The sequence below is a fragment of the Narcine bancroftii genome, chromosome 6 (assembly GCF_036971445.1).
Source record: "Narcine bancroftii isolate sNarBan1 chromosome 6, sNarBan1.hap1, whole genome shotgun sequence".
Taxonomy (NCBI): Eukaryota; Metazoa; Chordata; class Chondrichthyes; order Torpediniformes; family Narcinidae; genus Narcine; species Narcine bancroftii.
This window is the reverse complement of record NC_091474.1, coordinates 245,820,328-245,847,816: the sequence shown is the minus strand read 5'-3', so window position 1 is coordinate 245,847,816 and position 27,489 is coordinate 245,820,328. Positions and strand designations below refer to the sequence as shown.

General features: G+C 39.9%; 1 long non-coding RNA gene across 1 annotated transcript in view; it reads left to right on the top strand.

Moving 5' to 3' along the window:
- The window catches only part of LOC138737215 (uncharacterized), a 278,027-nt gene that overhangs the window by 61,656 nt on the left and 188,882 nt on the right, over window positions 1–27,489 (top strand). Inside the window, exon 2 of the long non-coding RNA XR_011340836.1 lies at window positions 4,806–5,074. This is a non-coding gene — a long non-coding RNA (uncharacterized lncRNA). The remainder of the gene's footprint in view (window positions 1–4,805; window positions 5,075–27,489) is intronic.

Here is a 27,489-nt window from a genome sequence, read left to right as displayed (position 1 = left end):
AGAGCCATTTTAGCTATCTCTTTGAAAAGAGGACAGTTTCACCATGTCCATTTTTATATGGCCCCTTCATATAACCCTTCCCGGGCTTTGTGAAATCAACATGGAAGAAAACACAATTTCTGAAATCTCCATGCAAGAGAGGGAAATCATTCATATAAAGAAACAATTCTTTGAAAACAAACCGACAAGAATCCGTGTTTGAGAACTTTTGAACAGCAGTGAAGACTTTGAATTTCAACACAAAATCTTTCTGAGACTAAACTTTAAAATCATCTCTTCAAAATTGTGTCTAAACTGTAATGCGTATGGGTTTTTCTACACACACACACACACACACACACACACACACACACACACACACACACACACACACACACACACACACACACACACACACATACTTGCACATAGTGGGGTTAAATTAAAGTTAAATAAGAAGTGTTATGTTATTAATAAAAAAAATTTTCTTGGTGAATTTCTATTGCTGTTGGTCTTGGTCACAACAATCCCCCATTTCTTAGTTCCCCATTACTACCTCTGAAATATTATTTTCCCCTGATTTGATATCCACATTTTGCTACTCTATAGGTCAGCATGACATTGAGGGCTGAAGGGCCTGTACAATCCAGTAGTGTAATATCATCTATGTTCTTTTACTCCTTATATATCCATAAAAACAGTTTGATTAATGACTCAAACCTGACATGTCAGTTATATATCTTTGCCTTTGCTACATAAAGGACACTGTTTGACTTGCTGAGCTTCTCCAGCATTTTGTATTTTTACTTCAACCATGGTGTCTACAGAATTTTGTGATTTACTTCATAAAAAACATTCAGTATTGTAATGTAGATAAATATTTGGGAGATAATTGGTAAAATTAGAGTAGATTACATACATACACACATTTTAAAACATCTTATTTGAAATACTGAAGAATTCATATTCATTGGACTTCACAGAAACTATGGAGAATGCTATGCACATTTCACAAGTAGGTGCTAATTGAAATGATGTCATAAAATGAATAGACCATTGTTTTGGAATGGAGACACTCTGTCTGTTTGCAAGTACCTACAGAGTGCTCACAGAAAGGTCATTCCTGGGTTTTATTTACCTAAAGCAACAGATGGGAGCAGAAGGAAGAAGGTGGGGGGTTTTGTAAGTGAGAGAAACACATTGGCTTTCTAGCAGTCTCAGTTGGAGAGAGAGAGAAAAAAGGTTCAAGGGGCTCTCTCAGCAAGTGTGTGTGTGACACTGAAAGCAGCTGAACAGTGCAAGCCAGGAAAAGCTGGTTGGAAACAGAAAGATCCAGAGCAGTGGATGGCTGGAAGAGCTATCTGTCTGATGTTTCTCTTGGAATAAGGGAAAGGAATAACAGAAAGGAACTCTGTGCTAGGCTGAAAGAAAAAGGTTACCATCTGGGGAACCCTGATGGGGCAAGTTTCATCAGTGAGACATTAAGGTGACAAATGGTGGTATCTCAGTTGTGGAAATCCTGGAACAACAAATCTCTCTCTGCAAACCCTACAAAGAACCTTCCTGAGCAGTAAACATTTACCTTTCAAGCACCAAAGCCTGGTAAACATTATACATGTTAAATTCTGTGCACAGTATAAGAATTGCCTGCATCCAGAGAACTTGGAAGAAGGAGAAGTGAGATTGAGCTGTGAACAAAAGAACTTTCTTAAATTTACACACACATTACATTCACGTGCACTTGGAATTAGAAGGGAGTTAATTTGGGTTAGTTAAGTATAGAGATAAGTTAATGTTTGATTCTATTTTCATGTTTAAAGTTGATTATAAACAACTTTTTAAGTAAATACTTGACTTGGTGAATTTCTATTGCTGCTGGGTTTTGGGGTCTTTTGGACTCATAACATCTTAAATTTACATAAACACATACACGTGCGGTTAGAATTAGAAGGGGGTTAATTTGGGTTAGTTAAGTATAGAGATAAGTTAAAGTTTGATTCTATTTTCATGTATAAAGTTGATTTAAAACAATTGTTGTTTAAGTAACTACTTGTCTTGGTGAATGTCTATTGATTCTGGGTTTTGGGGTCCTTTGGGCTTGTAACATGTTATTGCCATTTAAAATGTTTCAGAGAGAGTATGTGTTTCAAAAGCCTGTTCTAATACTCCCATAAAAATAGGGATTAATAAATCTTTAAATTCTTTATAGTATTCAGGCGGAAATCCATCCTCTCTCAGGGATTTATTATTTTGTATTGAACTCAAGGCTTCCTTTACTCCTTACTGAGTAAAGGGAGCGTGCAACTCTGTTTACTCTTCCACACTTAATCTAGGCAAAGTCAATGGTTTTGATATATATCTATTTTATTTTCATCTTTCAAGATTCTGAACTATATAATTTCATGCAAAAATTCCTTTATTTCCTGAGGCTGATAAGTAATAACGTTACTTAATTGCATTAATTGTTCTCAAAATTTGCTCTGTTTTTAATAGCCAACTCATAATATCTCTTTTTCATTCTTGTAATTGCTTTCTCTGTCCTATGTTTGTTATGTATTGTACTGAATTTTTATTAATTAACTGTCTATGCTTATCTTCGGAACCCCATTTTTGAATATCCTTTTCTAAAATTGTTATCTCTCTTTCTAACTGTTCAATCTCTCTCATATACTCCTTTATAATTTTTGAAGTAAAACTTATAATGTCTCCCCTTAAATATGCTTTCAAAGCATCCCATATAATAAATTTATCAATTACAGAGTTCAAATTTATGTCACAAAATGTCTGAATTTGCCTTCTAACAAACTGACAGAAATCTTTTTTTTTCAATAACATCAAATTCAATCTCCATCTATAAATAGTTTTCTCTTTATCAGAAATTTCGATTGTCATTAATAAAGGTGAGTGGAGTGATCTGATAAACTCCTTGCTTTATAATCAGTTTCAAGAACTCTAGATTGCATTTGTGCTGAGGTTAAAACATCAATTCTGGTTTAAGAGTCAAGCCTACTTAAATAAAAAGAATAATTTTTCTCTCTAGGATTAAACCTCCTTAATACATTTATTAAATTCAAATCTCTCATTGATTCCAATGTAGCTTTTACTGCTTTTGTTCTAGCACTACTCATGTAGATCTATCTAACAATGGATCCAAACAAAAATTAAAATCTTCTCCTATTAAAATATTGTCATGCTAGATTTAGAATGTTTCTTTAATAAATTTCTCATCATCATTTGGAGCATATAAATTTAGGAAATTCCAAAATTTAAAAAATATTTGACAATGTATCATTACATATCTCCCAGTGAGATCTATCACAGCATTTTGAATTTTAATTGAGAGATTCTTTTTTATCAAAATTGCCACGCCTCTTGCCTTAGAATTGAACAAAGAAGATGGTACATGTTCAACCCAATCTCTTTTTAATTTCAAATGTTCTTTCTCAGATAAATGTGTTTCTTGGAGAAAACCTACATCAACTCCCATTTTTTTAAATATGTGTTAATACTCACTTTCTTTTCATGGACCCATTTAACCCATTAACATTAAAATTAAGAAGCTTCCATGTCTTACTCATCTTAACAAATTATGCTCAGACAATTACATATAGCCTCCATTACCTCCTCCCATTTATCTCCTCCTAATTACATTGATTAACATCCTGTATGTGAGTGTACATTTCCTCCAGCAATCCAAATGAAAGAAAAAGATTTAGAAAAACAAAAAAAAGTAAATATATGTTACCAGAATTTTAATTTATTTATTTATTGTTTCTTATTTTTCTAAATCTTTTTCTTTTATTTATAAAGGGTTTTATATATAAAAAGGAAACCCCTCCCCATAGTGTTGCTTAAATAATATTCAATACCACCACCCTCCATTTTACAAGTTGTGATCAAAGTCACAAAAACACACATAATCCTGCAATAATCAGTACTACCCACTCCTCCCAATTCCCTTGGTACATTGATTATATAATTTTTAATTGGTCAATTATACACATCTAAAATAATTTCTCAGTAAAGGAAAACAAAAATGAAAATAGCAATCAAAAAAATATAGAGAGGAAGAAGAAAGGAATAATAATTCCTATTCTTGTTTCTTCAATTATGCAAATTTCTTCTTTACTAATTACAATAAAAGAAGAAAATAGTTCACTCCATCAAAGAAACAATTTCTTTTTGAGGTTGCACAGTAGGAAGACCCTGAGCAAATTCTTCTGCCAGAACAAAATTAGAGAAAATTTTATTTTGATCTCCTGGTACAAAAATTTTTTAAGTTGCTGGGTAACGTAGCACAAATTTATAGCCTTTATCAAAAAGGGCCTTCTTAGCTGAATTAAATTCTCTCCTTCTCTTCAGCAAATCTTCACTCAAATCCGGATAGCTCTTCTGCTCCCTTGCCCCTCTCACAGCAAGAATTAAAACTTTTTCTCTGACTTGGTATCGTAAAAATTTAATTAAGCGCAGCTTCTGATTTGGAAGAGGCTTTGCTCTTTGAGCTCCATGATCTCTTTCAATTTCAATTGGATTTTCAAAATTTTGCTTTCCCAAAACTTGTGGAATCCATTTTTGAAAGAAGTGAATTGATTCAACTTATTCACAACCTCTAAGACCTTGCTATTCACCTTCTTCTTCCAATTCTGCATGTATTTATTTCTTTCAGTTCTTCTTTCAATCCTTCATTTCTTCTTTCATTTCCAATTTCATAACTTTAAACTGATGTATTATTGCTGTAGTTAAACCTATTTTGCTTTGAGAAATAATTTATTTAATTACCTCCTCTTTACGTTGTTCTTCTCTTTCTTCCTCCCTTTCACTTGCAGATCTTCCTCTGGAACCCGTATTGTCATCATCTGCCACTGAAGTAGAAGTTCCCGACTTCTCCGTGGCCTTCAGTCCTCTTCCCAGTAGTTCTTTGTACTTTGCTGCTTCACACATGCGTGACTTCTCACGCATGTGCAATGCAGTTTCAGGTTCCACACCGACGCCATCTCTCCCTAGCTGCAGGTGAGCGACATCGGTGGACATCCCTTCAAGAGGATCACTCACCCAGGGAGCTGCCTGACCGCTAATTCCCTGCTTTATCAGCAAGGTAGGCCTCTCTCCTCTTCTCGTCTTCTCTACTTGTCGGGCTCTGGGTATGGCTGCAGTGGTTTTATCTTTCTTAGGAATCATTCTTATTGTAAAGTAAATATATTTAGAAATATTTTAACGTTAAGTGATTTATAACATTTCTTAATTAGCACTTTTTTTTTACTAATTAACCAAGAGAGTCGGGGCCTCATGTGCTGATCCTACAGCATCATGTGATGTCCACCCGCTACTATCTTTTTACTCTTAATGTACTTGTAGAAACCTTTCGGGTTTGTAATGATAGTGATCATGTTTGCATTGCTGCTAGCACTGTCTGAAGGATCATAGTTCCTGTATGATTATACTTAGCTGCCAGCAGGGGGCTCACACTGAAGGGGAGACTGCTGCATGAGAAATCTGTAATGGTGTCTTGAAAACCTCATGGCATGCCTCATGGTGGAAGCTTACAAAAACTTTAAAATAAATAACATTTTCCTTTATCCATGTGCTGTCTAAGAACTCACACATATACAAGATGAAACAGCATTTACCTTCACATTATCTGCCAGAGCAACCTCGTGTCTTTTTTTTGCCTTCCTGATTTCTTTCTTGAGTATTTTCTTGCTTTTTCTGTACTCTTCAAGTACCTCATTAACTCCTGTTGCCTATATTTGCTATATACTTCCCTCTTTTTCTTAACCAGACTTCAAATATCCCTGGAAAACTAGGGTTACTTTGCCTTTAATCCTAGCAGGAACATGCAAACTCTGCACTCTCAAGATTTCACCTTTGAAGGCCTTCCACTTACTTAACACACCCTTGCCACAAAACAATATATCCCAATCCACTCTTCCTAGATCCTTTCTCATTTCCACAGAATTTGCCTTCCTTCAATATAAAATCCCAACACGAGGACCAGACTTATCCTTTTCCATAATTAACTTGAAGCTAATGACATTATGGTTACTGGACCCAAAATGTTCACTTACACATATGTCTGTCACCTTACCTGTCTTGTTCCCTAATAGGAGATCAAGTACTTCATCCTCTCTCATTGGAACCTCGATATATTGATTTAGAAAACTTTCCTGAATACATTGCACTAACTCCAAGCCATCCAGCCCTTTTACATTATGGGGGTCTCAGTCAATATTTGGAAAGTTAAATCTCACAACGCTCTGCTTCTTATATCGGTCTGCTGTCTCTCTACTGTTATGGAGCCCAGAGGACCCCAAAAACCAGCAGCATTAGATATGCACCACAACACAGGGGCACTTCAACACAAGAAGTTTTTAATTATTATTGAACAAGAAAACAGAATTAAACTTTAACTTATTACTTAACCTACCTAACCTACTTAATCCCCCCTCTAATACTAAGCGCAAGTGTGTGTGATGTATATTTAAGATTAGAAAAGTTCTTTGGATCACAGTCCAATCTCACTGGTTGCAGGCAATTCTTGTTCTGTGTTCAGAAGTTAGCATTAACAAAGTTCACCAGTCTTTGGTGCTTAACAGACAAATGGTCACCACTCAGGAGGGTTCTGTACTGACAATAACCACAACAGCAGTGCGAGTATAAGACAGCTTTAATAAACTAATATGTACACTAAGAGGTCTTGTCTCTCTCCAAGACAAATGTGGAAAACGAGACTGTAGCTCTGGACTGCTTTGTATACAAGGTCACCAGGGTGACCCCTGGTGACCTAGTGGTGTAATTACATATCACCCCTTAAAAAATTGTTATTCCCCCCCTCCCCCCCCTCTGCCGTCCTCCTTCCCTTGTTTGCAAGTTCATAAGTCCAAAATTTTTCGTGGCTTCCGTTGCCTTCTGGAACTCCTTGGTAGTGGTAAAGGGGTGGTATTGGGGTGGGGAGTGCAGTCTGTCTTTCGCCCTTTCTTGGTGTAGGTGTGGGAGTGGGAAGTACTGGTTGGTCATGTGGCCGTGTGGGCTGGGGATCCTCTTGTATGGGATTAGGTCCTGCCATCAAGTCTAGGGTGGTGATATTTTGTGGGGCAGGCGTACCCAGGGTCCTGATTTCCAGGGTGGGTGGTATAGTCCTCTGGGGGACTCGATGGACGACTGTTCTAGTGACTGCTGCTGCGCTCCTTGTTGATCCGTAAACATCTGTGTTTTCTCCGTGTTGTTCACACATCCGGCCGGCGCGAGATCCCTGATGGCCACCGAGTCTTCTCTTCCATACGAGAATGTGACAAAGGCGTACTGAGGGTTCGCGTGCCTCAACTCCACTTGATCCACCAGTGGGTCCGCTTTGTGGGGTCTGCAGTGCTTCCGAAGGAGAACAGGTCCCGGTGTCATCATCCATTTAGGCAGCACTGTGTCCATCATGGCTTTTCTTGTGAAAGAAAAGATACGTTCATGTGGGGTCATATTAGTGGCAGTTCACAACAAAGAATGTATAGAGTATAGGGCTTCTGGCAACACTTCTTGCCATCTAGTAACAAGCAGGTGTTTTGCTTTTAAAGTCAAGAGGACTGTTTTCCAGATAGTGGCATTTTCCATTTCGACTAGTCCATTCCCCCTGGGATTGTAACTTGTAATGCGGCTGGTAGCAATCCCTCTTTCATGCAGGTGCTGCTGTACTTCTGCGCTCATGAATGCAGCTCCCCTGTCTGTGTGTATGTAGTTCAGGTACCCAAATATGCTGAAGATGGGTTGGAGGCATTTTATAACAGTGGCTGCTGTTACATCAGAACACAGGATTGCGAAGGGGAAACGGGAATATTCATCTATTACGTTTAGGAAATAGACATTTCTATTATTGGATGGGAGCAAGCCTTTAAAATCGAGGCTGAGGCGCTCAAAATGTTTGGTAGCTTTTATCAGGGGGGCTTTGTCTGGCCAGTAAAATTGCGGTTTGCATTCCGCACAGATGGGGCAGCTCTTGTTCACTGACCTCACTTCCTCTTCTGAAAATGGAAGATTTTGGGTTTTAATGAAGTGAAACAGTCTAGTGACCCCCGGGTGGCCCAGCTCATTGTGCAAGTTCTGCAACTGGGACGTGGGGTTAAGGATGGCACAAGTGCCTCTGGACAGCATGTCCGGGGGCTCGTTGAGTCTTCCGGGGCGGTATAGAATGTCATAGTTAAATGTAGGCAATTCTATCCCCCAGCACAGGATTTTGTCGTTCTTAATTCTCCCCCTGTTCTGGTTATCAAATATAAAAGACACAGACTGTTGGTCCGTGACGAGGGTGAAGTGTTTGCATGCCAGATAATGTCGCCAGTGCCTTACTGCTTCCACAATGGCTAGGGTTCCTTCTCTACTGTTGAGTGTCTTACCTCTGATCCCTGTAGGGTTCATGAGAAAAAGGCCACCTGTCGTCTGTCTTGGTTTAGGGTGACTGCCAGAGCCACATCGGATGCATCCGTTTCTACTTGAAACGGGATCGACTCATCTATGGACCGCATGGTAACTTTAGCGATATGATCCCTAATGTCCCTGAATGCTCTGGTGGCTGCTGGGCACAATGGGAAAACTGAGGCTCACTCGGGCATGTGGGGAGGGCAAGGCGGTTGGGAACCCATTGGGTGTAGTAAGCGAACAGCCCCAAATACCTTTTTAGTGCTTTCAGCATGTGTGGCACTGGGAGGTCTAGGAGAGGGCGCATATAGGCTGAGTCTGGGCTGATTTCCCCGTTCTGCACTATGTAGCCCAGGATTGGCAACTTTCTGGTGCTAAAGACGCATCTGTCCCTGTTGTATGTTAGGTTCCTTTCCTCGGCTGGCTGGAAGAAGCGTTTTAAATTCGTGTCATGATCCTCCTGAGTGTGGCCACAGATTGTCACGTTGTCTAAGTAGGGGAACACTGCTTTCAGTTGGAACTCATCTACTATTCGGTCCATTTCTCTCTGAAACAGGGACACTCCATTGGTGACACCGAAGGGGAGTCGCAGAAATTGATACAGCATGCCGTCTGCCTCAAATGCCATGTAAATGCGATCACTGTTTCTAATGGTCAGTTGGTGGTATGCTGCCTTCAGGTCTATGGTGGAGAACACCTTATACTGCCCAATGTTGTTGACCATGTCTGCTATGCGCAGGGGGTAGGCATCTAGTTGTGTAAATTTGTTTATTGTCTGGCTGTAATCCACTACCATGCGCAGTTTTTCTCCTGACTTTACTACAACCACCTGGGCTCTCCAGGGGCTGGTGCTCTACTCTATGATGACCTCCTGTAGTAGCCTGTAGACCTCTGTCCTAATGAAGGCTCTATCCCTCGGGTTGTACCTCCTGCTCTTTGTGGCTCTTGGTGTGTATTCTGAGGTCAGGTGTGTGAACAGGGGAGGGGGTTCTATGTTCAGGACAGACAGGCTGCAGTGTTGTTTCTTCGTAAGGCGTAGTGGGGGGGTACGGCCCGTTGTCCACTATTGTAATGCTTTCTAACTGGCACTGAAAATCTAACCCCAATAGTTCCGGGGCACAGAGGTGAGGGAGTACTAGTAAATTGAACCCTTCATATTTTGTGCCCTGGATTTCTAGAGTAACCCTGCAAAACTGTTTTACCTCAGCCGCAAGGCTGCTGGCTGCTAACAGGATCTGGTGCTCACTCGGGCGTGTGGGGAGGGCAAGGCAGTTGACTAACCCCTGGTCAATAAAACTTTCAGTGCTTCCACTATCTATTAAGCAATTTACCCTCACATTATAAATTTTGATGCACACAGTGGCGTCAGATAAATTGTGTGGACTCGCCTGATTCATGCGTAGGGAAGCAAGTCTGGCATGTCCTTCGTGTCCTTCCATCCGATAGTACTCGGTGTCATATTCATCTCCTGAAGACTGTGTCCTCTGCTTTGTAGCATTTGTTCAAGATGGTCGGCTGCACATGGCATTCTTCTTCTTCTGTTTGTCTGTGGAGAAAGAAGAGCTTTCCTGCCTCTCATTAGTATGAGAATGGGCCTTGGCTGTGGCCTTAGGGCTTCTGGAGACTTTTGCATAATGCCCACGTTTTCCACAGTTGGAACAGACATTTTCTCTGGCAGGGCAGAGGGCTCTGGGGTGCTTTCTTTGTCCACAGAAAAAGCACTTGGGACCCTCAAGGTGCTGCTGCTGCTGTGAATTCCTGTGAGGCAGCATACTTTTCGTGGGGCTAGAGTGTGATGTTTGTCCCAGCCCCAGGGACAACAATTGGAGTACTCCTCCATTTCTTTCCTGGTGCTTTCTAAAGCTTCTGCAATAGTCTCTGCCTCATCTAGCCCCACCATTCCTTTCTCCAGAAATCGGTCTCGTCTCAGTGGACCGTATGCTGTCAGACTCTGGCTTTACCCTACCCTCAATTTAGTCTGTGTGTCGTCTGAGTCCAGCGTGCTCGTTGAATGAAGTGATAGGAGAAGGTATTCGGTTCAACAATCAGTTTATTACACAGCACAAGAATACTGACCTCTGGGTCAGTCATTAGTTCATAGGTCACTTGCACAGTGAGCTATTCCCCAAGACTGACCCCTATTGTCCAGTCTGCTCAGTTTATATAGATCCAAATTACCATACAGAACAAAAGTTGGCTTTCTTTGCTAGATTTTTTACATAAAGTATATCACCAGCAATTTCCTATTCTACAGTTTATCTCGGGTGTAGACCTCTTATCTTAAGGTATAGACCTCTTATCTTAAATCCTCAAGATCAGACCATCCTATTGTTTTGAACAGAAATCAATTCCTACCCCAGATATTTCCAATCATCGTTCTGTTCCTGTCTGGCCAATGTCTTCTGTTCTCCTTAACACCTCCTCATGCCTTAATCTTCTTCCTAGACTGGCTTTCCATTCCTTTTGTTTCTTACAGGATACTCTTTGTTCTGGTCTGACCTGTGTCTCCTGTGCTACTCAACACCTCCTTCAGTTTGAGCAGAATCGTTTCATCCATTTCCTCTCCCTTGTATTTTGGGAGCAGACAATTCTCCCCCTACTGGACTCAGCCAACTTTGCTCCATGCTGTGATTGCCACTTAATTACATTACTCTTTTCCCTAACCATGAAGTAAATATAAAATTGTTACATAGTCATATATTCTGTGATATTTTAACCCCTAGATTCCACCAGTAAACAAGAAGTAAATATAATATTGTTACATAGTCTTACATATTGTAAACATGAAGTAAATATAAGATTGGGGAGGAGTCACGTGATGAAGTAGTGGCCGGTCGGGGAACTCCAGCCCTCTCCGGAAAAGTTTAAAAAAAAACAGAGAAAACACAAAGGCACAAACACAAAAATTAAAATAAAGTGAAAGTAAAGGTGGGAAGAAAATGGCAGCGAAGAAAGAAAAGTCGAAAGTAACGGGAAGAAGAGAAGAAGAAAAGACAACGGAAGAAGAAGGTGAAGGCCTTACCTGTCTGAGGAGGCCCGCCGCGGAGAGAGAAGCCCGCTCCCTCAGGTCAGTCGAAGTCCCGAGCTCGGGATTACAAAAATGGCTCGCGGAGCCAAGCAAAAGTGCGCAACCGTGCATGCACGATTCCTCGCGCATGCGCGATGCGCATGACAAACAAAACACTGATCAGAGGGGGGACCAGCTGAGGAGTCGATCTCCACAGCTGAGAATGACAGCTACAACACAACAACAGGAAGAGAACATAGAAAACAACGAGAACAAGAAAGAAGAGAGTAAAAAGAAAACAAGGAAACAACAGATGACCAACCTAGAGGAAGAAGAAGAAGAAGAACATAGAGAAATGGAAGAAGAAGGGAAGGGCAAGACAATGGATATTTTTTTTTAAGAATATATGGAATGGGAGTCACGTGATGGGAGTAGTGGCCGGACGGTGAACTCCAGCCCTCTCCAGAAAAGTCGGAAAAAACAAAGGAAAACACAAAGGCACAAAAATAAAAATTAAAGAAAAGTGAGTATAAAGGTGGAAAGAAGATGGCGACGAAAAAGAAAAATCGAAATCAACGGTAAGAAGAGAGGAAGAGAAGACAACGGAAGAAGAAGGAGAAGGCCTTACCTGTTCGAAGAGGCCCACGATGGAGAGAGAAACCCGCTCCCTCAGGTCGGTAGAAAGTGGACTACAAAAATGGCTCGCTGAGCCGAGTAACAGTGCGCAACTGCGCATGCGCATGCAAAAAAACACACCGACGGGAGGGGTGACCAGCTGGGGAGTCGATCTCCACAGCCGGCAATGACAGCTGCAGAACACCTGCAGCAAGAGGAGAACATAGAAGACAACGAAAACAAGAAAGAAGAGAAGAAAAGGGCAACAAAGAAACAACAGATGGCCAACCCAGAGGAAGAAGAAGAGGAAGAGTACAGTGAAATAGAAGAAGAAGGGAAAGGCAAGATAAAGGATATACTTTCTCTTATTAAAGAATACATGGAGTCATTTAAAGAATGGCAAGCGCAAGAATTTAATGATTTAAGAAGAAGAATAAACAATACAGAAGAGAAAATGAATAAAATAGATATGACCTTAACAGAAATGGGAAAGAGAATGGACAAGATGGAAGAGCGGGAAACAGCAGTAGAAATGGAGGTAGAGGACTTAAAAAAGAAATTAGAGGAATCTAATAAAAAAGTTATAGAGACACAAGAACTGTTAGCTCAGAAAATAGATATAATGGAAAATTATAACAGAAGAAATAACATAAAGATAGTGGGCCTTAAGGAAGATGAAGAAGGCAAGAATATGAAAGAGTTTATAAAAGATTGGATCCCCAGGATCCTAGGATGTCCAGAACTACAGCAAGAAATGGAAATAGAAAGGGCACATAGAGCATTGGCCTTTAAACCACAACAAAAGCCAAGATCTATTTTAGTATTCCTAAGATATACTACAAGAGAAAAGGTACTGGAGAAAACAATGGAAAAAGTAAGAGAGGACAACAAGCCACTGGAGAATAAAGGGCAAAAAATCTTCATTTATCCAGATATAAGTTTTGAACTCCTGAGGAAGAGAAAGGAGTTCAATACAGCAAAGGCGATTTTATGGAAGAAAGGGTATAAATTTATACTAAAGCATCCAGCAGTATTGAAAATATTTATTCCAGGACAACAAAACAGACTATTCTCGGATCCAGAGGAAGCACGAAAATTTGCAGAACAATTACAAAATAGACTGAGGGATGAAGACGTGTAACGAGAGTACAAAAGACTGCGAACTAAAAAGACACAAGTTTTGAACTGCTGAAGAAGAGAAAGGAGTTCAATACATCGAAAATGATCTTATGGAAAAAAAACTATTCTCGGATCCAGAGGAACCAAGGAAATTTGCAGAACAACTACAAAACAACCAGAGAGATGAAGATATGTAATAAGAGTAAAAATGACCACGATTTATATGTATGTGGGTAAAGAGGTATATGTATAATGTGCATACATGAATCTATCCGTATTTAGAGGAAAATATAGATAGTATAGACAAGAATTAATAAGGGAAGGAAATGGAATAGAGGGAATAAGGAGGGAACTAAAAGAGTGACCTTTGTTATATATGAAAAGTGAAATCTTTTCTGCGGGGGCTGGGTGGGGAGGAGTTGCGGTCACTGCAAAATCAGCTGACGCTTGCGAGTGAATTCGCAAATCCAAATGGAGAGGGGAGATGTGGTTGCCCGATAAGGGATAAAGGGCAACTTAGGAAGGGGAGGGGATAGTGGGGTTAAAGAAATTTTAGATAGGAGAATAAGGGAAATGTTTGATGTTTTAGAAATGTTGTCTTACAAAGTGTTCAAAACAAGAAAGCAGAAATGGATAAGAAGAAAAGGTGATGATGAGGAAACGGAAAGGAAAGATAAACAAAGTATGAAATGGCTACGTTGAACTATATGACTTTAAATATTAACGGAATACATAACCAAATCAAAAGGAAGAAACTGCTAAATTTACTGAAAAAAGAAAAAATTGATATAGCATTCGGACAAAAAACGCACTTAACTGAAGTGGAGTACAAGAAATTAAAGAGAGATTTGATAGGACATGTAACAGCAGCGTCATATAATTCAAAAGCTAGAGGAGTAACTATTTTAATCAGTAAAAATGTACCAATCAAAATAGAAGAGGAAATAATAGATCCAGCAGGGAGATATGTAATGATAAAATGTCAGATATATTCGGAGTTTTGGAATTTACTCAATGTATAGTGGAGTTCCTCAGGGTTCGGTCCTGGGTACACTATTATTTGTTATATATATTAACGATCTGGATGTAGGGGTGGAGAATTGGATAAGCAAGTTTGCGGATGACACAAAGATTGGTGGTGTTGTGGACAGTGAGGTAGATTACCATAGATTAAAAGGTGATTTAGGAAGGTTGGAGGTGTGGGCTGAGAAATGGCTGATGGAATTTAATACAGATAAATGTGAGGTGCTACATTTTGGAAAGGCAAATTTAAATAGGTCATATACATTGAATGGTAGACAACTGAGGAGTGCATTGCAACAAAGGGATTTAGGAGTTATGGTAAATAGTACCCTCAAGGCTGATACTCAGGTAGATGGTGTGGTGAAGAAGGCATTTGGAATGTTGGCCTTCATAAATCGGAGTATTGAATTCAAGAGTAGGGAGGTTATGATGAAATTGTACAAGGCATTGGTGAGGCCAAATTTGGAGTACTGTGTACAGTTTTGGTCACCAAATTATAGGAAAGATATAAACAAAATAGAGAGAGTGCAGAGAAGATTCACGAGAATGTTGACAGGATTTCAGGGTCTGAGTTACAGGGAAAGGTTGTGCAGACTGGGGCTTTTTTCTCTGGAGCGTAGAAGATTGAGAGGTGACTTGATAGAGGTGTTTAAGATTTTAAAAGGGACAGGCAGAGTAAATGTGGATAGGCTTTTTCAATTAAGAAAGGGGGAGATTCAAACTAGAGGACATGGTTTAAGATTGAAGGGGGAAAATTATAAGGGGAACATGAGGGGAAATTTCTTTACGCAGAGGGTGGTGGTGATGTGGAATGAGCTTTTGGCAGACGTGGTCGAGGCGGGATCATTGGTTACATTTAAGGAAAGACTGGATCGTTACATGGATAGGAGTGGACTACAGGGGTATGGACCGGGTGCTGGTCAGTGGGACTAGGAGGGTGGGGATTTGCTACGGCATGGACTAGTAGGGCCGAACTGGCCTGTTCTGTGCTGTAAGTGGTTATATGGTTATATGGTTATAAAATTATATTCACCTAACGAAGAAGATCAAAAATTTATGCTAGATATTTTTTTGAAGATAGCAGACACGCAAGGGAACATACTAATAGGAGGGGATTTCAACCTTAATTTGGATTCAAACATGGATAAAACTGGGAAAAAAATTAACAGAAAGAACAAAGTAACCAAATTTATAATTAAATCGATGCAAGAAATGCAACTTTTGGATATATGGAGGAAACAACACCCAAAGGAAAAGGAATATTCATATTATTTGGGTAGACATAAAACATACTCAAGAATAGACCTATTCCTGTTATCAGCTCGCATGCAAGAGAGAGTAAGAAAAACAGAATATAAAGCTAGAATATTATCGGACCACTCACCCCTGATATTGACAATAAAGTTAGAGGACATCCCTCCAAGAATGTATAGATGGAGATTAAACTCCATACTACTTAAAAGGCAGGATTTTAGAGAATTAATTGAAAGACAAATTAAAATGTAATTTAAAATAAATACGGAATCAGTGAAAGATAAGTTTATACTATGGGACGCAATGAAAGCGTTCATCAGAGGGCAAATAATAAGTTATGTAACCAAGATGAAGAAGGACTACAATCAGGAAACAGAGCAGTTGGAAAGGGAAATAGCAAATATAGAAAAAGAATTAGCAATGAAGGAAGACACAACTAAAAGAAGAGAATTGGCAGATAAAAAAAATAAAATATGAAACACTACAAACATATAAGGTGGAGAAGAAGATAATGAAGACAAAACAGAAATATTATGAACTAGGAGAAAACACGCACAAAATTCTAGCATGGCAGCTTAAGACAGAACAAACTAAGAGAATGGTATTGGCATCAAGGAAAAAAGACAAACAAATCACATATAATCCAACGGAGATTAATGAAAACTTCAGAAAATTCTGCGAACAATTATTCCAAACTGAAAACGAAGGGAAATAAGACAAAATAGATGAATTTTTAACTAAAATTCAACTACCAAAATTACAAATAGAGGAACAAAATAAATTAACAGAACCATTTGAAATAGTAAAAATACAAGAGATAATAAAAAAACTACCAAATAATAAAACACCAGGAGAGGATGGATTCCCAATAGAATTCTATAAAACATTTAAAGATTTATTAATTCCTCCCCTCCTGGAAGTAATCAACCAGATTGATAAAACACAAAGCTTACCAGATTCATGCAAAACAGCAATAATTACTGTCATACCAAAGACAGGGAAAGATCCACTCGCACCAGCGTCATATAGACCAATATCTTTACTTAACACAGATTATAAGATAATAGCTAAACTATTAGCAAACAGATTAGCCAAAAATGTACCAAAAATAGTAAATCTAGACAAAACTGGATTTATTAAAAAAAGACGAACAACAGACAATATATGTAAATTTATTAACTTAATTCATGCAGTAGAAGGAAATAAAGCTCCAACAGTAGCGGTTGCTTTTGACACAGAGAAGGCCTTTGACAGAGTAGAATGGAATTATTTATTCAAAGTACTACAAAAATTTAGTTTACTAGAGAAATATATTAATTGGATTAAAGCATTATATAAGGGGCCATTGGCGAAAGTGACAGTAAATGGATATATATCAAAACAATTTAACTTAAGCAGATCAACAAGTCAGGGATGCCCACTATCGCCCCTTATTGTTCGCGTTAGCCATAGAACCACTAGCAGAATTGATAAGAACAGAAAATAAAATAAAAGGGATAAAAATAAAAGACAAGGAATATAAAATCAGTTTATTTGCAGATGACGTTATAGTATACTTAACAGAACCAGAAATATCAATAAAAGAATTACATAAGAAATTGAAGGAATATGGAGAAGTGTCGGGATACAAGATTAACGTAAATAAAAGTGAAGCAATGCCAATGAATAATGTGGATTTCTCAAAATTTAAGAAAGAATCACCATTCAGATGGCAAATGCAAGCAATCCAATACCTAGGTATACAAATAAATAAAAACCTCGGCCATCTATATAAACTCAATTATTATCCACTAATGAAAAAATTACAGGACGACTTAGAGCATTGGAAAGACTTACCACTAACACTAATAGGAATGATAAACCGTATTAAAATGAACATTTTCCCATGGATACAAAACCTATTTCAGGCATTGCCAATACACTTGACGGAGAAATTCTTCAAGGAGTTAAAGAAAATAAAAAGGAAATTTTTATGGAAAGGGGGGAAACCGAGAATAGCACTCGATAAATTAACAGAATGGTATAAACAAGGAGGGATACAACTGCCAAAGTTTAAAAATTATTATAGAGCCACACAATTAAGATACCTATCAGATTTTTATCAAACAAGGGAAAAGCCAGATTGGACTAGATTAGAACTAGATAAAATAGGGGAGAAGATGCCCAAACATATATTATATTAATGGAATGAAAAATTGGTACAACGTAGGAATTCTCCAGTATTACATCATCTGCTCAATATTTGGAAGAAGATTCATGTAGAAAGGAATAAAACAAATTACCAACTACCAAAACTAATACTGACGCAAAATCAGCTAATCCCTTTTACAATAGATAACCATTCCTTTAGAGAATGGGAGAAAAAAGGGATCAAAAGAATAGAAAATTGCTTTTCAGGAAATAAATTATTATCCTTTGAACAAATGAAGGATAAATATAATATAACTCACAGTGTTGGCATACTACCAACTGAAATCCTACTTGAAGGACAAATTGGGAAGCAGTCTGAGGTTACCAGAGGGAAGTAATTTTGAATATGTGATTACAGACACAATGATAATCAAAAATTTATAACAAACATGTATATTAAACTGCAAGAAAAGGAGAATGAGGAAACAAATGGTAAAACTAAACAAAAATGGGAACAAGATCTAAAAATAAAGATAAAGAAGGAAACATGGGAGAAGTTATGCTCAGGAACTATGAGAAATACAACAAATACGAGGTTACGTATGATACAATATAACTGGATACACAGGCTATATATTACACCTCAAAAGTTAAATAAATGGGACCCAACAGTATCTGACAGATGTTTTCGCTGTAAAAAGGAAATGGGAACAACAATTCATGCAATCTGGACATGTGAGAAAGTGAAAAACTTTTGGGAAGATCTAAACCAGACATTAAATAAAATCACAAAAAGCAATATACCAAAAAACCCAGAGATCTTCCTCCTAAGTAACATAAAAAACAAAGAATTTGGACTTGATTTGGATGGTGCACAAAAAAGATTTGTTAGGATAGCCCTAGCTGTAGCAAAAAAATGTATTATGTCAGCCTGGAAATTAGAAGTTAACATGAGAATACAACAATGGTATATAGAAATGAATAAATGTATTCCATTAGAAAAAATAACATATAATTTAAGAAATAATATTACAATATTTGAACAAATATGGGATCCATACATGAAACATAATAGAGAAAACCTACCAGGGACATCTACCACCTAAAATGACAGAAGGAGAAGGGAATGAAAAGAATTGACTCAGTGGAATTTCTTGTTTATTTTTATTGAGTGACAACATTGTTTGACGGGTTTAATGTATCTTAGATTCTGAACTTTAAATGAATGGGAGGGGAGGTAGGGAGCGTGGGATGGAAGAGGGAGGGGTGGAGAAAACGACACTGTATATATTTGAAAAGGAAAATGTATGTATCTTGATCAATGTGGTTTATAGTGTGAAAAATAAAAAATTTAAAAAAGAAGTAAATATAAGATTGTTAAATAGTCATATATTCCATGATGTTTTAACCCCGAGATTCCAACAATGCCCGCAACAATTCTGTCCCTAATAAGGTCCTCCGCATACTCCTGAGCTGATACTGCTTTAAAGCTGCAGCCTCACCAGGTCTTTCAGAGAGAGTATAAAGTCTCTGACAGACTCCCCTACTTGTTGTGACCTGGTCATGAGTCTGTACCAGGAGTGGAATTCATTATGCCCCTCATTGTAATCCCTCTGTAAAATGCTCATTGCTTCTTGGTAGGACCTGGCATCCTGTATAAGGGAGTAAGGGTGGTCTCCCAGCTGGGCTAACAGTAGCATTAATAGCTCTTTATCCGATGCCTCAGCACCCTCCACGTAATTCAGAAAGCATCTCTGCCAGCGGCTGAAGTGCGTGCCGGCTTCGGGATTTCTGGGGTCGAGCTCCAGCCTGTCTGGTCACAGCACATGGCTAAGCCACAGTCTCTGGTCCCTTAGGTGTAGCAAGGGTGGACCCTGGGGTACTAGGAGCTGCTGGCAGAGCCTCTGTGGGCTTGTGTCTGCTGGAGGAGTAACCTGAGTGCTTGGGGCTGTTGGCTGAGTCTCTGGCTTTGAGACATTTGCAGCGGGCTTAGGGGGGATCCCAGCAGTAGCGTCAGGTCTCCGTGGTACTGGGGAAACTGTTGCTGGGGGAGTGATGGTAGCGGTGTCTGCTTTCCCTGGCTCTGGAGTGGTTGGGAATTCTGCACATACGTGGCGGTCGGGAGCATGACTTGTGGAGATCCTTCCACCCACACATAGTGGCCCCTTTCTGATCAGACCGGGGTTTAGGGTCGGCGGCACCTGTACCAGTGAACCCATGGGCAGGCAGGACTCTTGGCCATTTCTTACTTGCCCTATCATACTTCTGTGGTCTTCCCTGCATTCCACCATGATTCCAGTACAGCGGTTCCTCGCCGTCTCTGTCCTTGGAAGCATGTGCGTGCTCGTCGTCCCCAGATTCCATTCCTCAGGAAGAGTCTCCAGGTTGTCGGGAATGCGTATTGGAACAGAAGCAGCTTCCATCCTAGGAGGTATCATATTAGTTTATTAAATTGTACTGACAATAACCACAACAGCAGTGCGAGTATAAGACAGCTTTAATAAACTAATATGTACACTAAGAGTTCTTGTCTCTTTGCAAGACAAACGTGGAAGGCTAGACTGTAGCTCTGGACTGCTTTATATACAAGGTCACCCGGATGACCCCTGGTGACCTAGTGGTGTAATTACATATCACCACAGGTTCTTGCTAGTTTTCAGAGAGAAAATCCTTTTGTTCCAGGACATCCGCACCTGATTTCTTTCCAATCAGTCTTGCTGACGAAACTTCCCCCCCCCCCCCCTCAGGGTCCTCCAGATGATCCTCTTTCTTTCGGGTCACCTCAGACAGCCAGTCTTCTCCTTTGACCAGACAAAAATTTGCCAGCTTTGTCCTTCTGGAACTGATTTCTGTGTCTCTCCTCTCTGTTTCAAAACTGTTCTGCCACTGCCTGCACAAATCACATGCCCTCCCAGGCTAGCTGTATTCTGCAACTTGGTTGCTCTTTCTGCAAAAAGCACTCTGCAAAAGTCCTGCAAAGATTTTGTGTTTTGAAATGTATGTGTGCAAGCTGCTCTACCAGTTCCTCCCAAACCATCTCAAAATACTCTGTCATCCTACAGATTTGCTCCTCCAATTCTCTCTGACTATTGGGTGGTGTATAATGTAACCCTATCAGTGTGGTCACACCTCTAGCATCTTGATAATTTTTGCATTACTGTATGCCGTCTGCTTGGAGACTGCCGAGATGGAACGCAAGACAAAATGTAACCTTGAACTTTGTTTCAGAAGTTTCCAACTAGATGGCATCAATTATGGTTTTTAGAATGCAGGCAAGTAATGTCACAATCAATGAATTTTGATGCTACATGAGCAGACTAAAAAGTCAATTCCTGTACCGCAGAAGGACCCCGACTACTGTTTGGAAAAACCCTGCAGACTAAATCGTACTGCAAAACTCACCTCATAAATTTGACATCCAGCAGATGATGCACTATGACGCGCTCAGCATGCAACAACCAACGCGGGTGTTTTAAATATTTTGAATACCAGTACCAGCAGTCAATCAGACACAATGTCTGGAACAAAGCATTGGACTGCGGCAGAGATCAATGACCTCCTCAGCATCCGTGTTGAGGATGAAATTAATCATTACCTGCATGGCACATCAAAGGATGCCTTCTTGGATGCAGATTAGTGACATCAGCGATGCCGCCGACGTGATGACGTCACGCGTCAGATGTTCGTTTCAGACACAGGCACGTTGCTCTACATACAAGCACCAGGACTAACGTGCACAGGAACTTGCAGTCTAAAAAGGCATGCTTTGTAAACGACCACGTGAGTAATTATGTTAATTTTTTTCTGTGATTTTCCCATCACTGCACCATAATATCGATTTCTCCAATTTCTTTTCACCCACTTCCCAGTCTTTCTTTTTCCCTACCACTCTGTCTCCTTTCTTCCAGCTCCCAAATCCCTTTTCTTTTATCAGAGCTACACTTATCCCTCTTTCCTTTCCACCTATCATGTCTCAGCTTCTTTATTTTCTATCCTCCCTCCTGTATCCAACTATGACATCTTACCTATTAGCCTGTGCTCCCCCTTTCCTGTTCTTCCCTCCCCCCACCCCCAACATTTTTAATCAGGCATGTAACTGTTTTTCCAGTAAAAAAACACAGAAATCCTGGAGGAACACAGCTGGTTTCATAGTGTCCAACGTATCAGGCCTGAGCCATTCCTTCAGGTATAAGCAAAAAACAGGAAAGTGTCAGAATAAAGAATGAAAAATGGCAGGGGGAGGAGTCTGGACCAACAAAAGATGTTAATGGCATATGATAAGTGAATGGTGAAAATTAATTTTGGCTCTGCAAAAGGAGACAGAGGGAAAAGGGAAGAGAGACAGGCAGACAGAGCTGGGGGAAAGGCGACAGTAGGAAGAAGAAGGAGGAGGGAGGTTAACAGAAATCAAAGAAGTCGATGTTAATGTCATCCAGTTGGAGGGTGCCCAGACGGAAGATGAATGTGGTTCTTCCAATTTGTGAGTGGTCTAATCTAGCAGTGCATGAGACCATGGACAGGCATGTCAGCAAGGGCATGGAAGGGGGAATTGAAATGAGTGGCCTCTGGGCGAACCACGCTATTGCAGCAGACAGAGCCGAAGTGCTCAACAAAGTGATCTTCCAGTCTGCGCCAAGTCTCTCCCATGTAGAGGAGACCACAACAGGAGTACCAGATGCAGTAGATGACGCCTGCAGATTTACATGAAATGTTGCTTTACTTGAAAAGACTGTTTGGGGCCTGAATGCCGATAAGGGAGGATGTGTGAGGGCAGGTGCAGCATCTCCTGCAGTCACAGGGATAGGTGATAAGGGGATGATTGGTGGGGAAGGAGGAGTGGACAAGGTAGTCATGGAGGGAGTGGTCCCTGTGGAAGGCATAGAGGTAATTATGTGTCTGGTGGTGGGATCACTTAGAAGGTGGCGGAATAGACACAGGGGATGGAGGGTGGAGGGGTGGTAGGTGAGGACAAGGGAATTCTTTCCTTATTGCATGTAGGTTGGAGGGTTCAGGCAGATATGTGGGTAATAGAGGATAGGCAGGTGAGAATTGAGTTGTTGGTAGTAGAGAGAAATCCACATTGAAGAAGGAGGACGCAGGATTTGAGAGAAGGGAATGGAATCCTTGCATGGGAACAGGATGTGAAGAGATATAATCAAGATAGCTGTGGAAGTTGGTGGGTTTGTAGAAGATGTCTGTTGAGAGTTTGTCTCTCAAGATGGAGACAGAGAGATCAAGAAAAGGGAGAGTGTTGCTAGAGATGGACCAAATTAATTTGAGGTCAGGGTGAAAGTTGGCAGCAAAGTGGCTGACATCGATAAGTCATCATGGGTGCATGAGGCAGCACCATAGTCAAATTTATTGTCATCTGATTACACAAGTACAACCCAACAAAACAGTGTTCTCTGGTCCTCGATGCAAAACATACAACTAGACATAACACACAGGCAGACAAACAATACACATTATCATCAAATAAATAAATAAATAAAGAATGTTTTGTGAAGATGAGAGTGTTGGATGGTTAATCTCAGCAGTTCCTTTTGTCATTCAGCATTCTGACTGCCTGTGGGAAGAAGCTACTCCTTAGCCTGGTAGTGCTGGCTCCGATATTCCTGTATATCTTTCCCAACGGAAGCAGCTAAAAGATGTGGGTGGAATGAGTCCTCAACGATCCTGATAGATCATGTTGATTGGGGAGAGGGAGTCTGCAGTGATCCTCTCTGCTGCTCTTATGGTCCTGTGGATTGACCGCCGCTCCATTTCTCTGCAGCAACTGCAGTACACTGTGATGCATCCGGCCAGGATGGTCTCGATGGAATCCTGTAGAAGGTGACATAATGGTGGATGGTAGTCTTGCCTGCTTCAGTCTGTTTAGGAAGTTCAGTTGCTATTATGCCATCCTGACAAGTGAGGAGATGTGTGTCCACAATAGATCACTTAGTGCCCTCCACTCTCTCCACTCCAGAATTGTTGATGTGTAGTGGAGGGTGGTCGTGCTGGTCCTCCTGAAGTCCACAATCATCTCTTTCATCTTGTCCACATTGTTCCTCTCGCACTTTTTTCATGAAATTTTCCAACTCTTCTCTGTACTGCGACTCTTCATTGATGCTGATGAGGCCAACAACTGAAAACTTGATGACACTGTTGGAGCTGGATCTGGTGATGCAGTCATGGGTCAGTACAATTAACAGGAGCTGGCTGAGAACACAGCCCTTAGGTGCGCCAAAGCTCAGCATCAAGGTGCTCAACGTTCTGCTACTAACCCAGACAGACTGCAGTCTTTATGTTTGGAAGTCCAGAATCCAGTTACCGAAAGAAGTGTTGAGCCCCAGTGAGGACAGCTTCTCCACCAACTTCTGGGGAATTATCATATTAAACCCCAAGCAAAAGTCTATATATATATATATATATATATATATAGCAGCCTGGTGTAAGAGGTGTCATTCTCCAGATGGGTCAGGACGAAATGAAGGGACAAGGCTATACAATCATCTGTGGAACAGTTTCTTCTAAAGATGAATTGAAGTAGGTCCAATGTCTCTATGAGATGTGCTTTGATGTGTTCCATCACAAGACACTCAAAGCATTTCATCATTGCAGTGGAGGAAGCATTGAGGGGCTTTGACTGTGTAGGCTTGTAGGATGGATTGCTCCATGTAGCCAACAAAAAGGGAGGCATAGCTGGGACCCATTTGGTGTACTCATTGCTACCCCTTTGAATTGTAGAAAGTGGGATGAGTCAAAGGAGGTTATTGAAGGTGAAGACAAGTTTTGCCAGCTGGAAGAGGGTGGAGGTGGAGGGAAACTGTTGGGATCTATTGTCCAGAAAGAAACAAAGGGTTTTGAGGCCTTCAGTATGGGGGATGGAGGTGTATAGTTATTGGATGTCTATGGTAAACATGAGGAGATCAAGTTCAGGGAGCTGGAAGTTGTTGAAGTGATGGAAGGTGAGTGAAGTGTCCCAGATGTAGGTGGGGAGGGACAAAACTGAGTCAATGGGGCAGGAGCACATAGATACAATGGGTTTGCCAGTAAAATTTGATTTGATGATCTTAGGTCGGAGGTAGATACAAGCCGTGTGGGGAGATGATCTGAAGTGATGAGTTCAGAGATAGTGCATGATACAGTGGTTTGATGAGTTTTGCTGGAGTCCTGTTGGAGGGGTAAATAAGAGGAGGTGTCTGAGAGTTGTTGCCTAGCTTCAGCCAGATAGTCAGTGTGCCAGATCCCAAGAGCAGCATCCTTGTCTGTGGGTTTGATGGTGAAGTTGGGATTAGTGCGGAGAGAATGGAGGACCAGGCATTCCAAAAGGGTGAGATGAGTGAGAGATGTAATGAAGTTAATATTTTTCCAGATTCTTGACAAAGGACACAGGCCTGAAATGTTGTTTGCCTTTTATTTCTTATAGTTGCTATGTGATCATTTCCCCAGCACTTTTGTGCATTGTAATCTAGATTTCTTGTATTTCACAAAGGTCCCTTCATGAAACATACATATTTTCTTCTACTCATTACTATCTAGTGCCCCCTGGTGGATAATGTCACTGATTATATCATGACCAGGCTTGTGTCCTTTCTTAGCCTGCTAAATGTTTGAAGCATTTTCTGTTTTAAAAGTAAAAAAATTAGGTATGTTTTGCAACCCACAAATCATTCAGCACTTCTTTAATATTTTGCCTATTAAAGGCCAATATGATTGGCAAGGAAGTGCATTAGAACCTCTATTTCCTTAGAAGCCAAAGGAAATTCTGCAAGTTGCCTGGAACCCTCAGCAGCTTCTACAATGTACCATTGAAAGTATCTTGGCAGAATGCATTGCTCTATGGTAAAAGAACTGTTCTGTCAAAGAATATAGGAACTGCAGAGTTGTGAACGCCATAACACAAACCCAACCGCCTCTTCTGTTGACTCCATCTACAATTCCTGTTGCCTTGAAAAAGCAAACAACTTATTAAAAGATTCATCCCAACTCAACACCATCTCTTATCACTCTGCCACAATCTTCTTCCATTGGGAAGAAGATTCAATAATGTGAGATCACACACCACTGGATATAAGGACACGTGACAATAAATTTAAACTTGAATCCTGTAATTAATCATTTTGAGTTCTCAACCTTTTTTGCCCTAGGCCCCACTTTAATTTTTCAAAAAGACATATGCCTCACCATTAGCGGAAGAAAGTTAGAAATTCAAAAGAAGTTATAATTAAATTATTTACTGTAAGGTTGGAGATACACTGGAACACATATTTCATATTCAACTACTACTACAATATGTCAACCATCTAAAACACACATTCATTAACTGTCATCACTTCCGTGAGAACCTTGCCCTGATGCTGGCTGCAGATTTTTTTGATTAGAGGGACTAATTTCGTTAGTTTCAAACTTAAATCTCCACGTTTTGTAATTTCCAGTCGGTTTCTCTTAGCTTGTAGGAAATCACTAACCGCACTGAAGTCACATTCTACTAAATAAGACAATGGAAAATGTATCAATCATTTCCTTCCTAAAGTAGTCAAATTTGGGTATTTCTTTTCGATCTTGTTAGACAGCCACATCATGGATCCTTTCATTTTGAACAGAGTTTTCACAGATTCATCAAGTTGCAACCAGATAACTCCTCTTGGTATTGCACTGGAACTTCGGATAAGTCCACCAGCAATGGTTGTGTAAACCAAGAGGGAAAATTCATTGCCTTTAAATCATAAAATCTATCATTGAAGTCGGTAACCATCATTTTCAAATGGTCAACAATGACGTTTGTAACAGCATGAGTGACCTCACACTTATTCAACCTAAAGAATTGACTGAAATTTCTTACAGAAATATTCCTTTGGCATAATTCTAGAAGTGTCATGAATTGGAATATCTTTATTTTTGCATCAGCAAGCATCATATTTTCTACTTGGAGTTGCTTGTTCAATGTAATTAGTTTCTCAAAAATGTCTGTCAAGTAACTCACATAAGCTTTCCCATCTGTTATTAGCAAGAGCTTCATTTCAGGTTTGTCCTTCAAAAACTTGCTGAGGAGATCAAATAGTTCCATAAACCTTTTGAAGCAGTTTCCCTTTGACAACCACCTTACTTCAGTGTGAAGCAATAATCTCACGTTCAGCACTTTTAGTGACACAAAACTGCTGAAGCTGATGTTCATGTTTGGCATTAGCTTTGATGGCATTTGATACATTTGATCACAGAATGCAATATTTCGTGTAGAAGAGGGGAAGCTTTCTTGGCAACTAAGTTTTTTTGGTGGATAACACAATGCACAACCAACATGTTTAGATTTTCATCCTTCATTAATTTTAAACATCCTGGTTTTTTTTTACCCATCTTAGCAGCTGCACCATCTGCAGCACAAGATACAAAATTTCCTTTAGGTGTTTCATTTTCATCCAAATAATTTTTGACCTTGCTGTAGATATCAACTGCGCTAGTGTTGTTTCTAATGATTCACAAAATAACATCTCTTATTGAAACTCTTCCTGATCAATGTATCTCATGTATGCCAATAACAGAGCCTCACTGTCCCGTATGGTAGATTCATCCAGTTGTATTGAAAACTTTTGTGATTTCAACTTCTCAATCAGCTGTTTTTCAACATCTTGACCCATGTTATCTATTCTGTTGCAGACATACTCAAAGGCTGACATTGCTCAAACATCTTTGTCATCCTTTTGCAGAACTGTTTTGAGAATCAATGATATTGCAAGTTTTATCAGTTCCTCCCCAATCGAATGATTCTTCCCATGTTTTGCTATCAGCAGAGAAATTTCATAGCTAGCTTCAAGGGTACGATTCAGGGCTGTAATTTTCACAGTGAATAATGAAGTGATTTTTGATCTATTTTCAAACTTCTCCAGTGATTTAAAATATTCCAATTTCAAATTGACATGGTTAGGATGTTTTATCCTCAAATGAGCTTCAAGACAGCCTGCTTTCATTGATTCAATTGT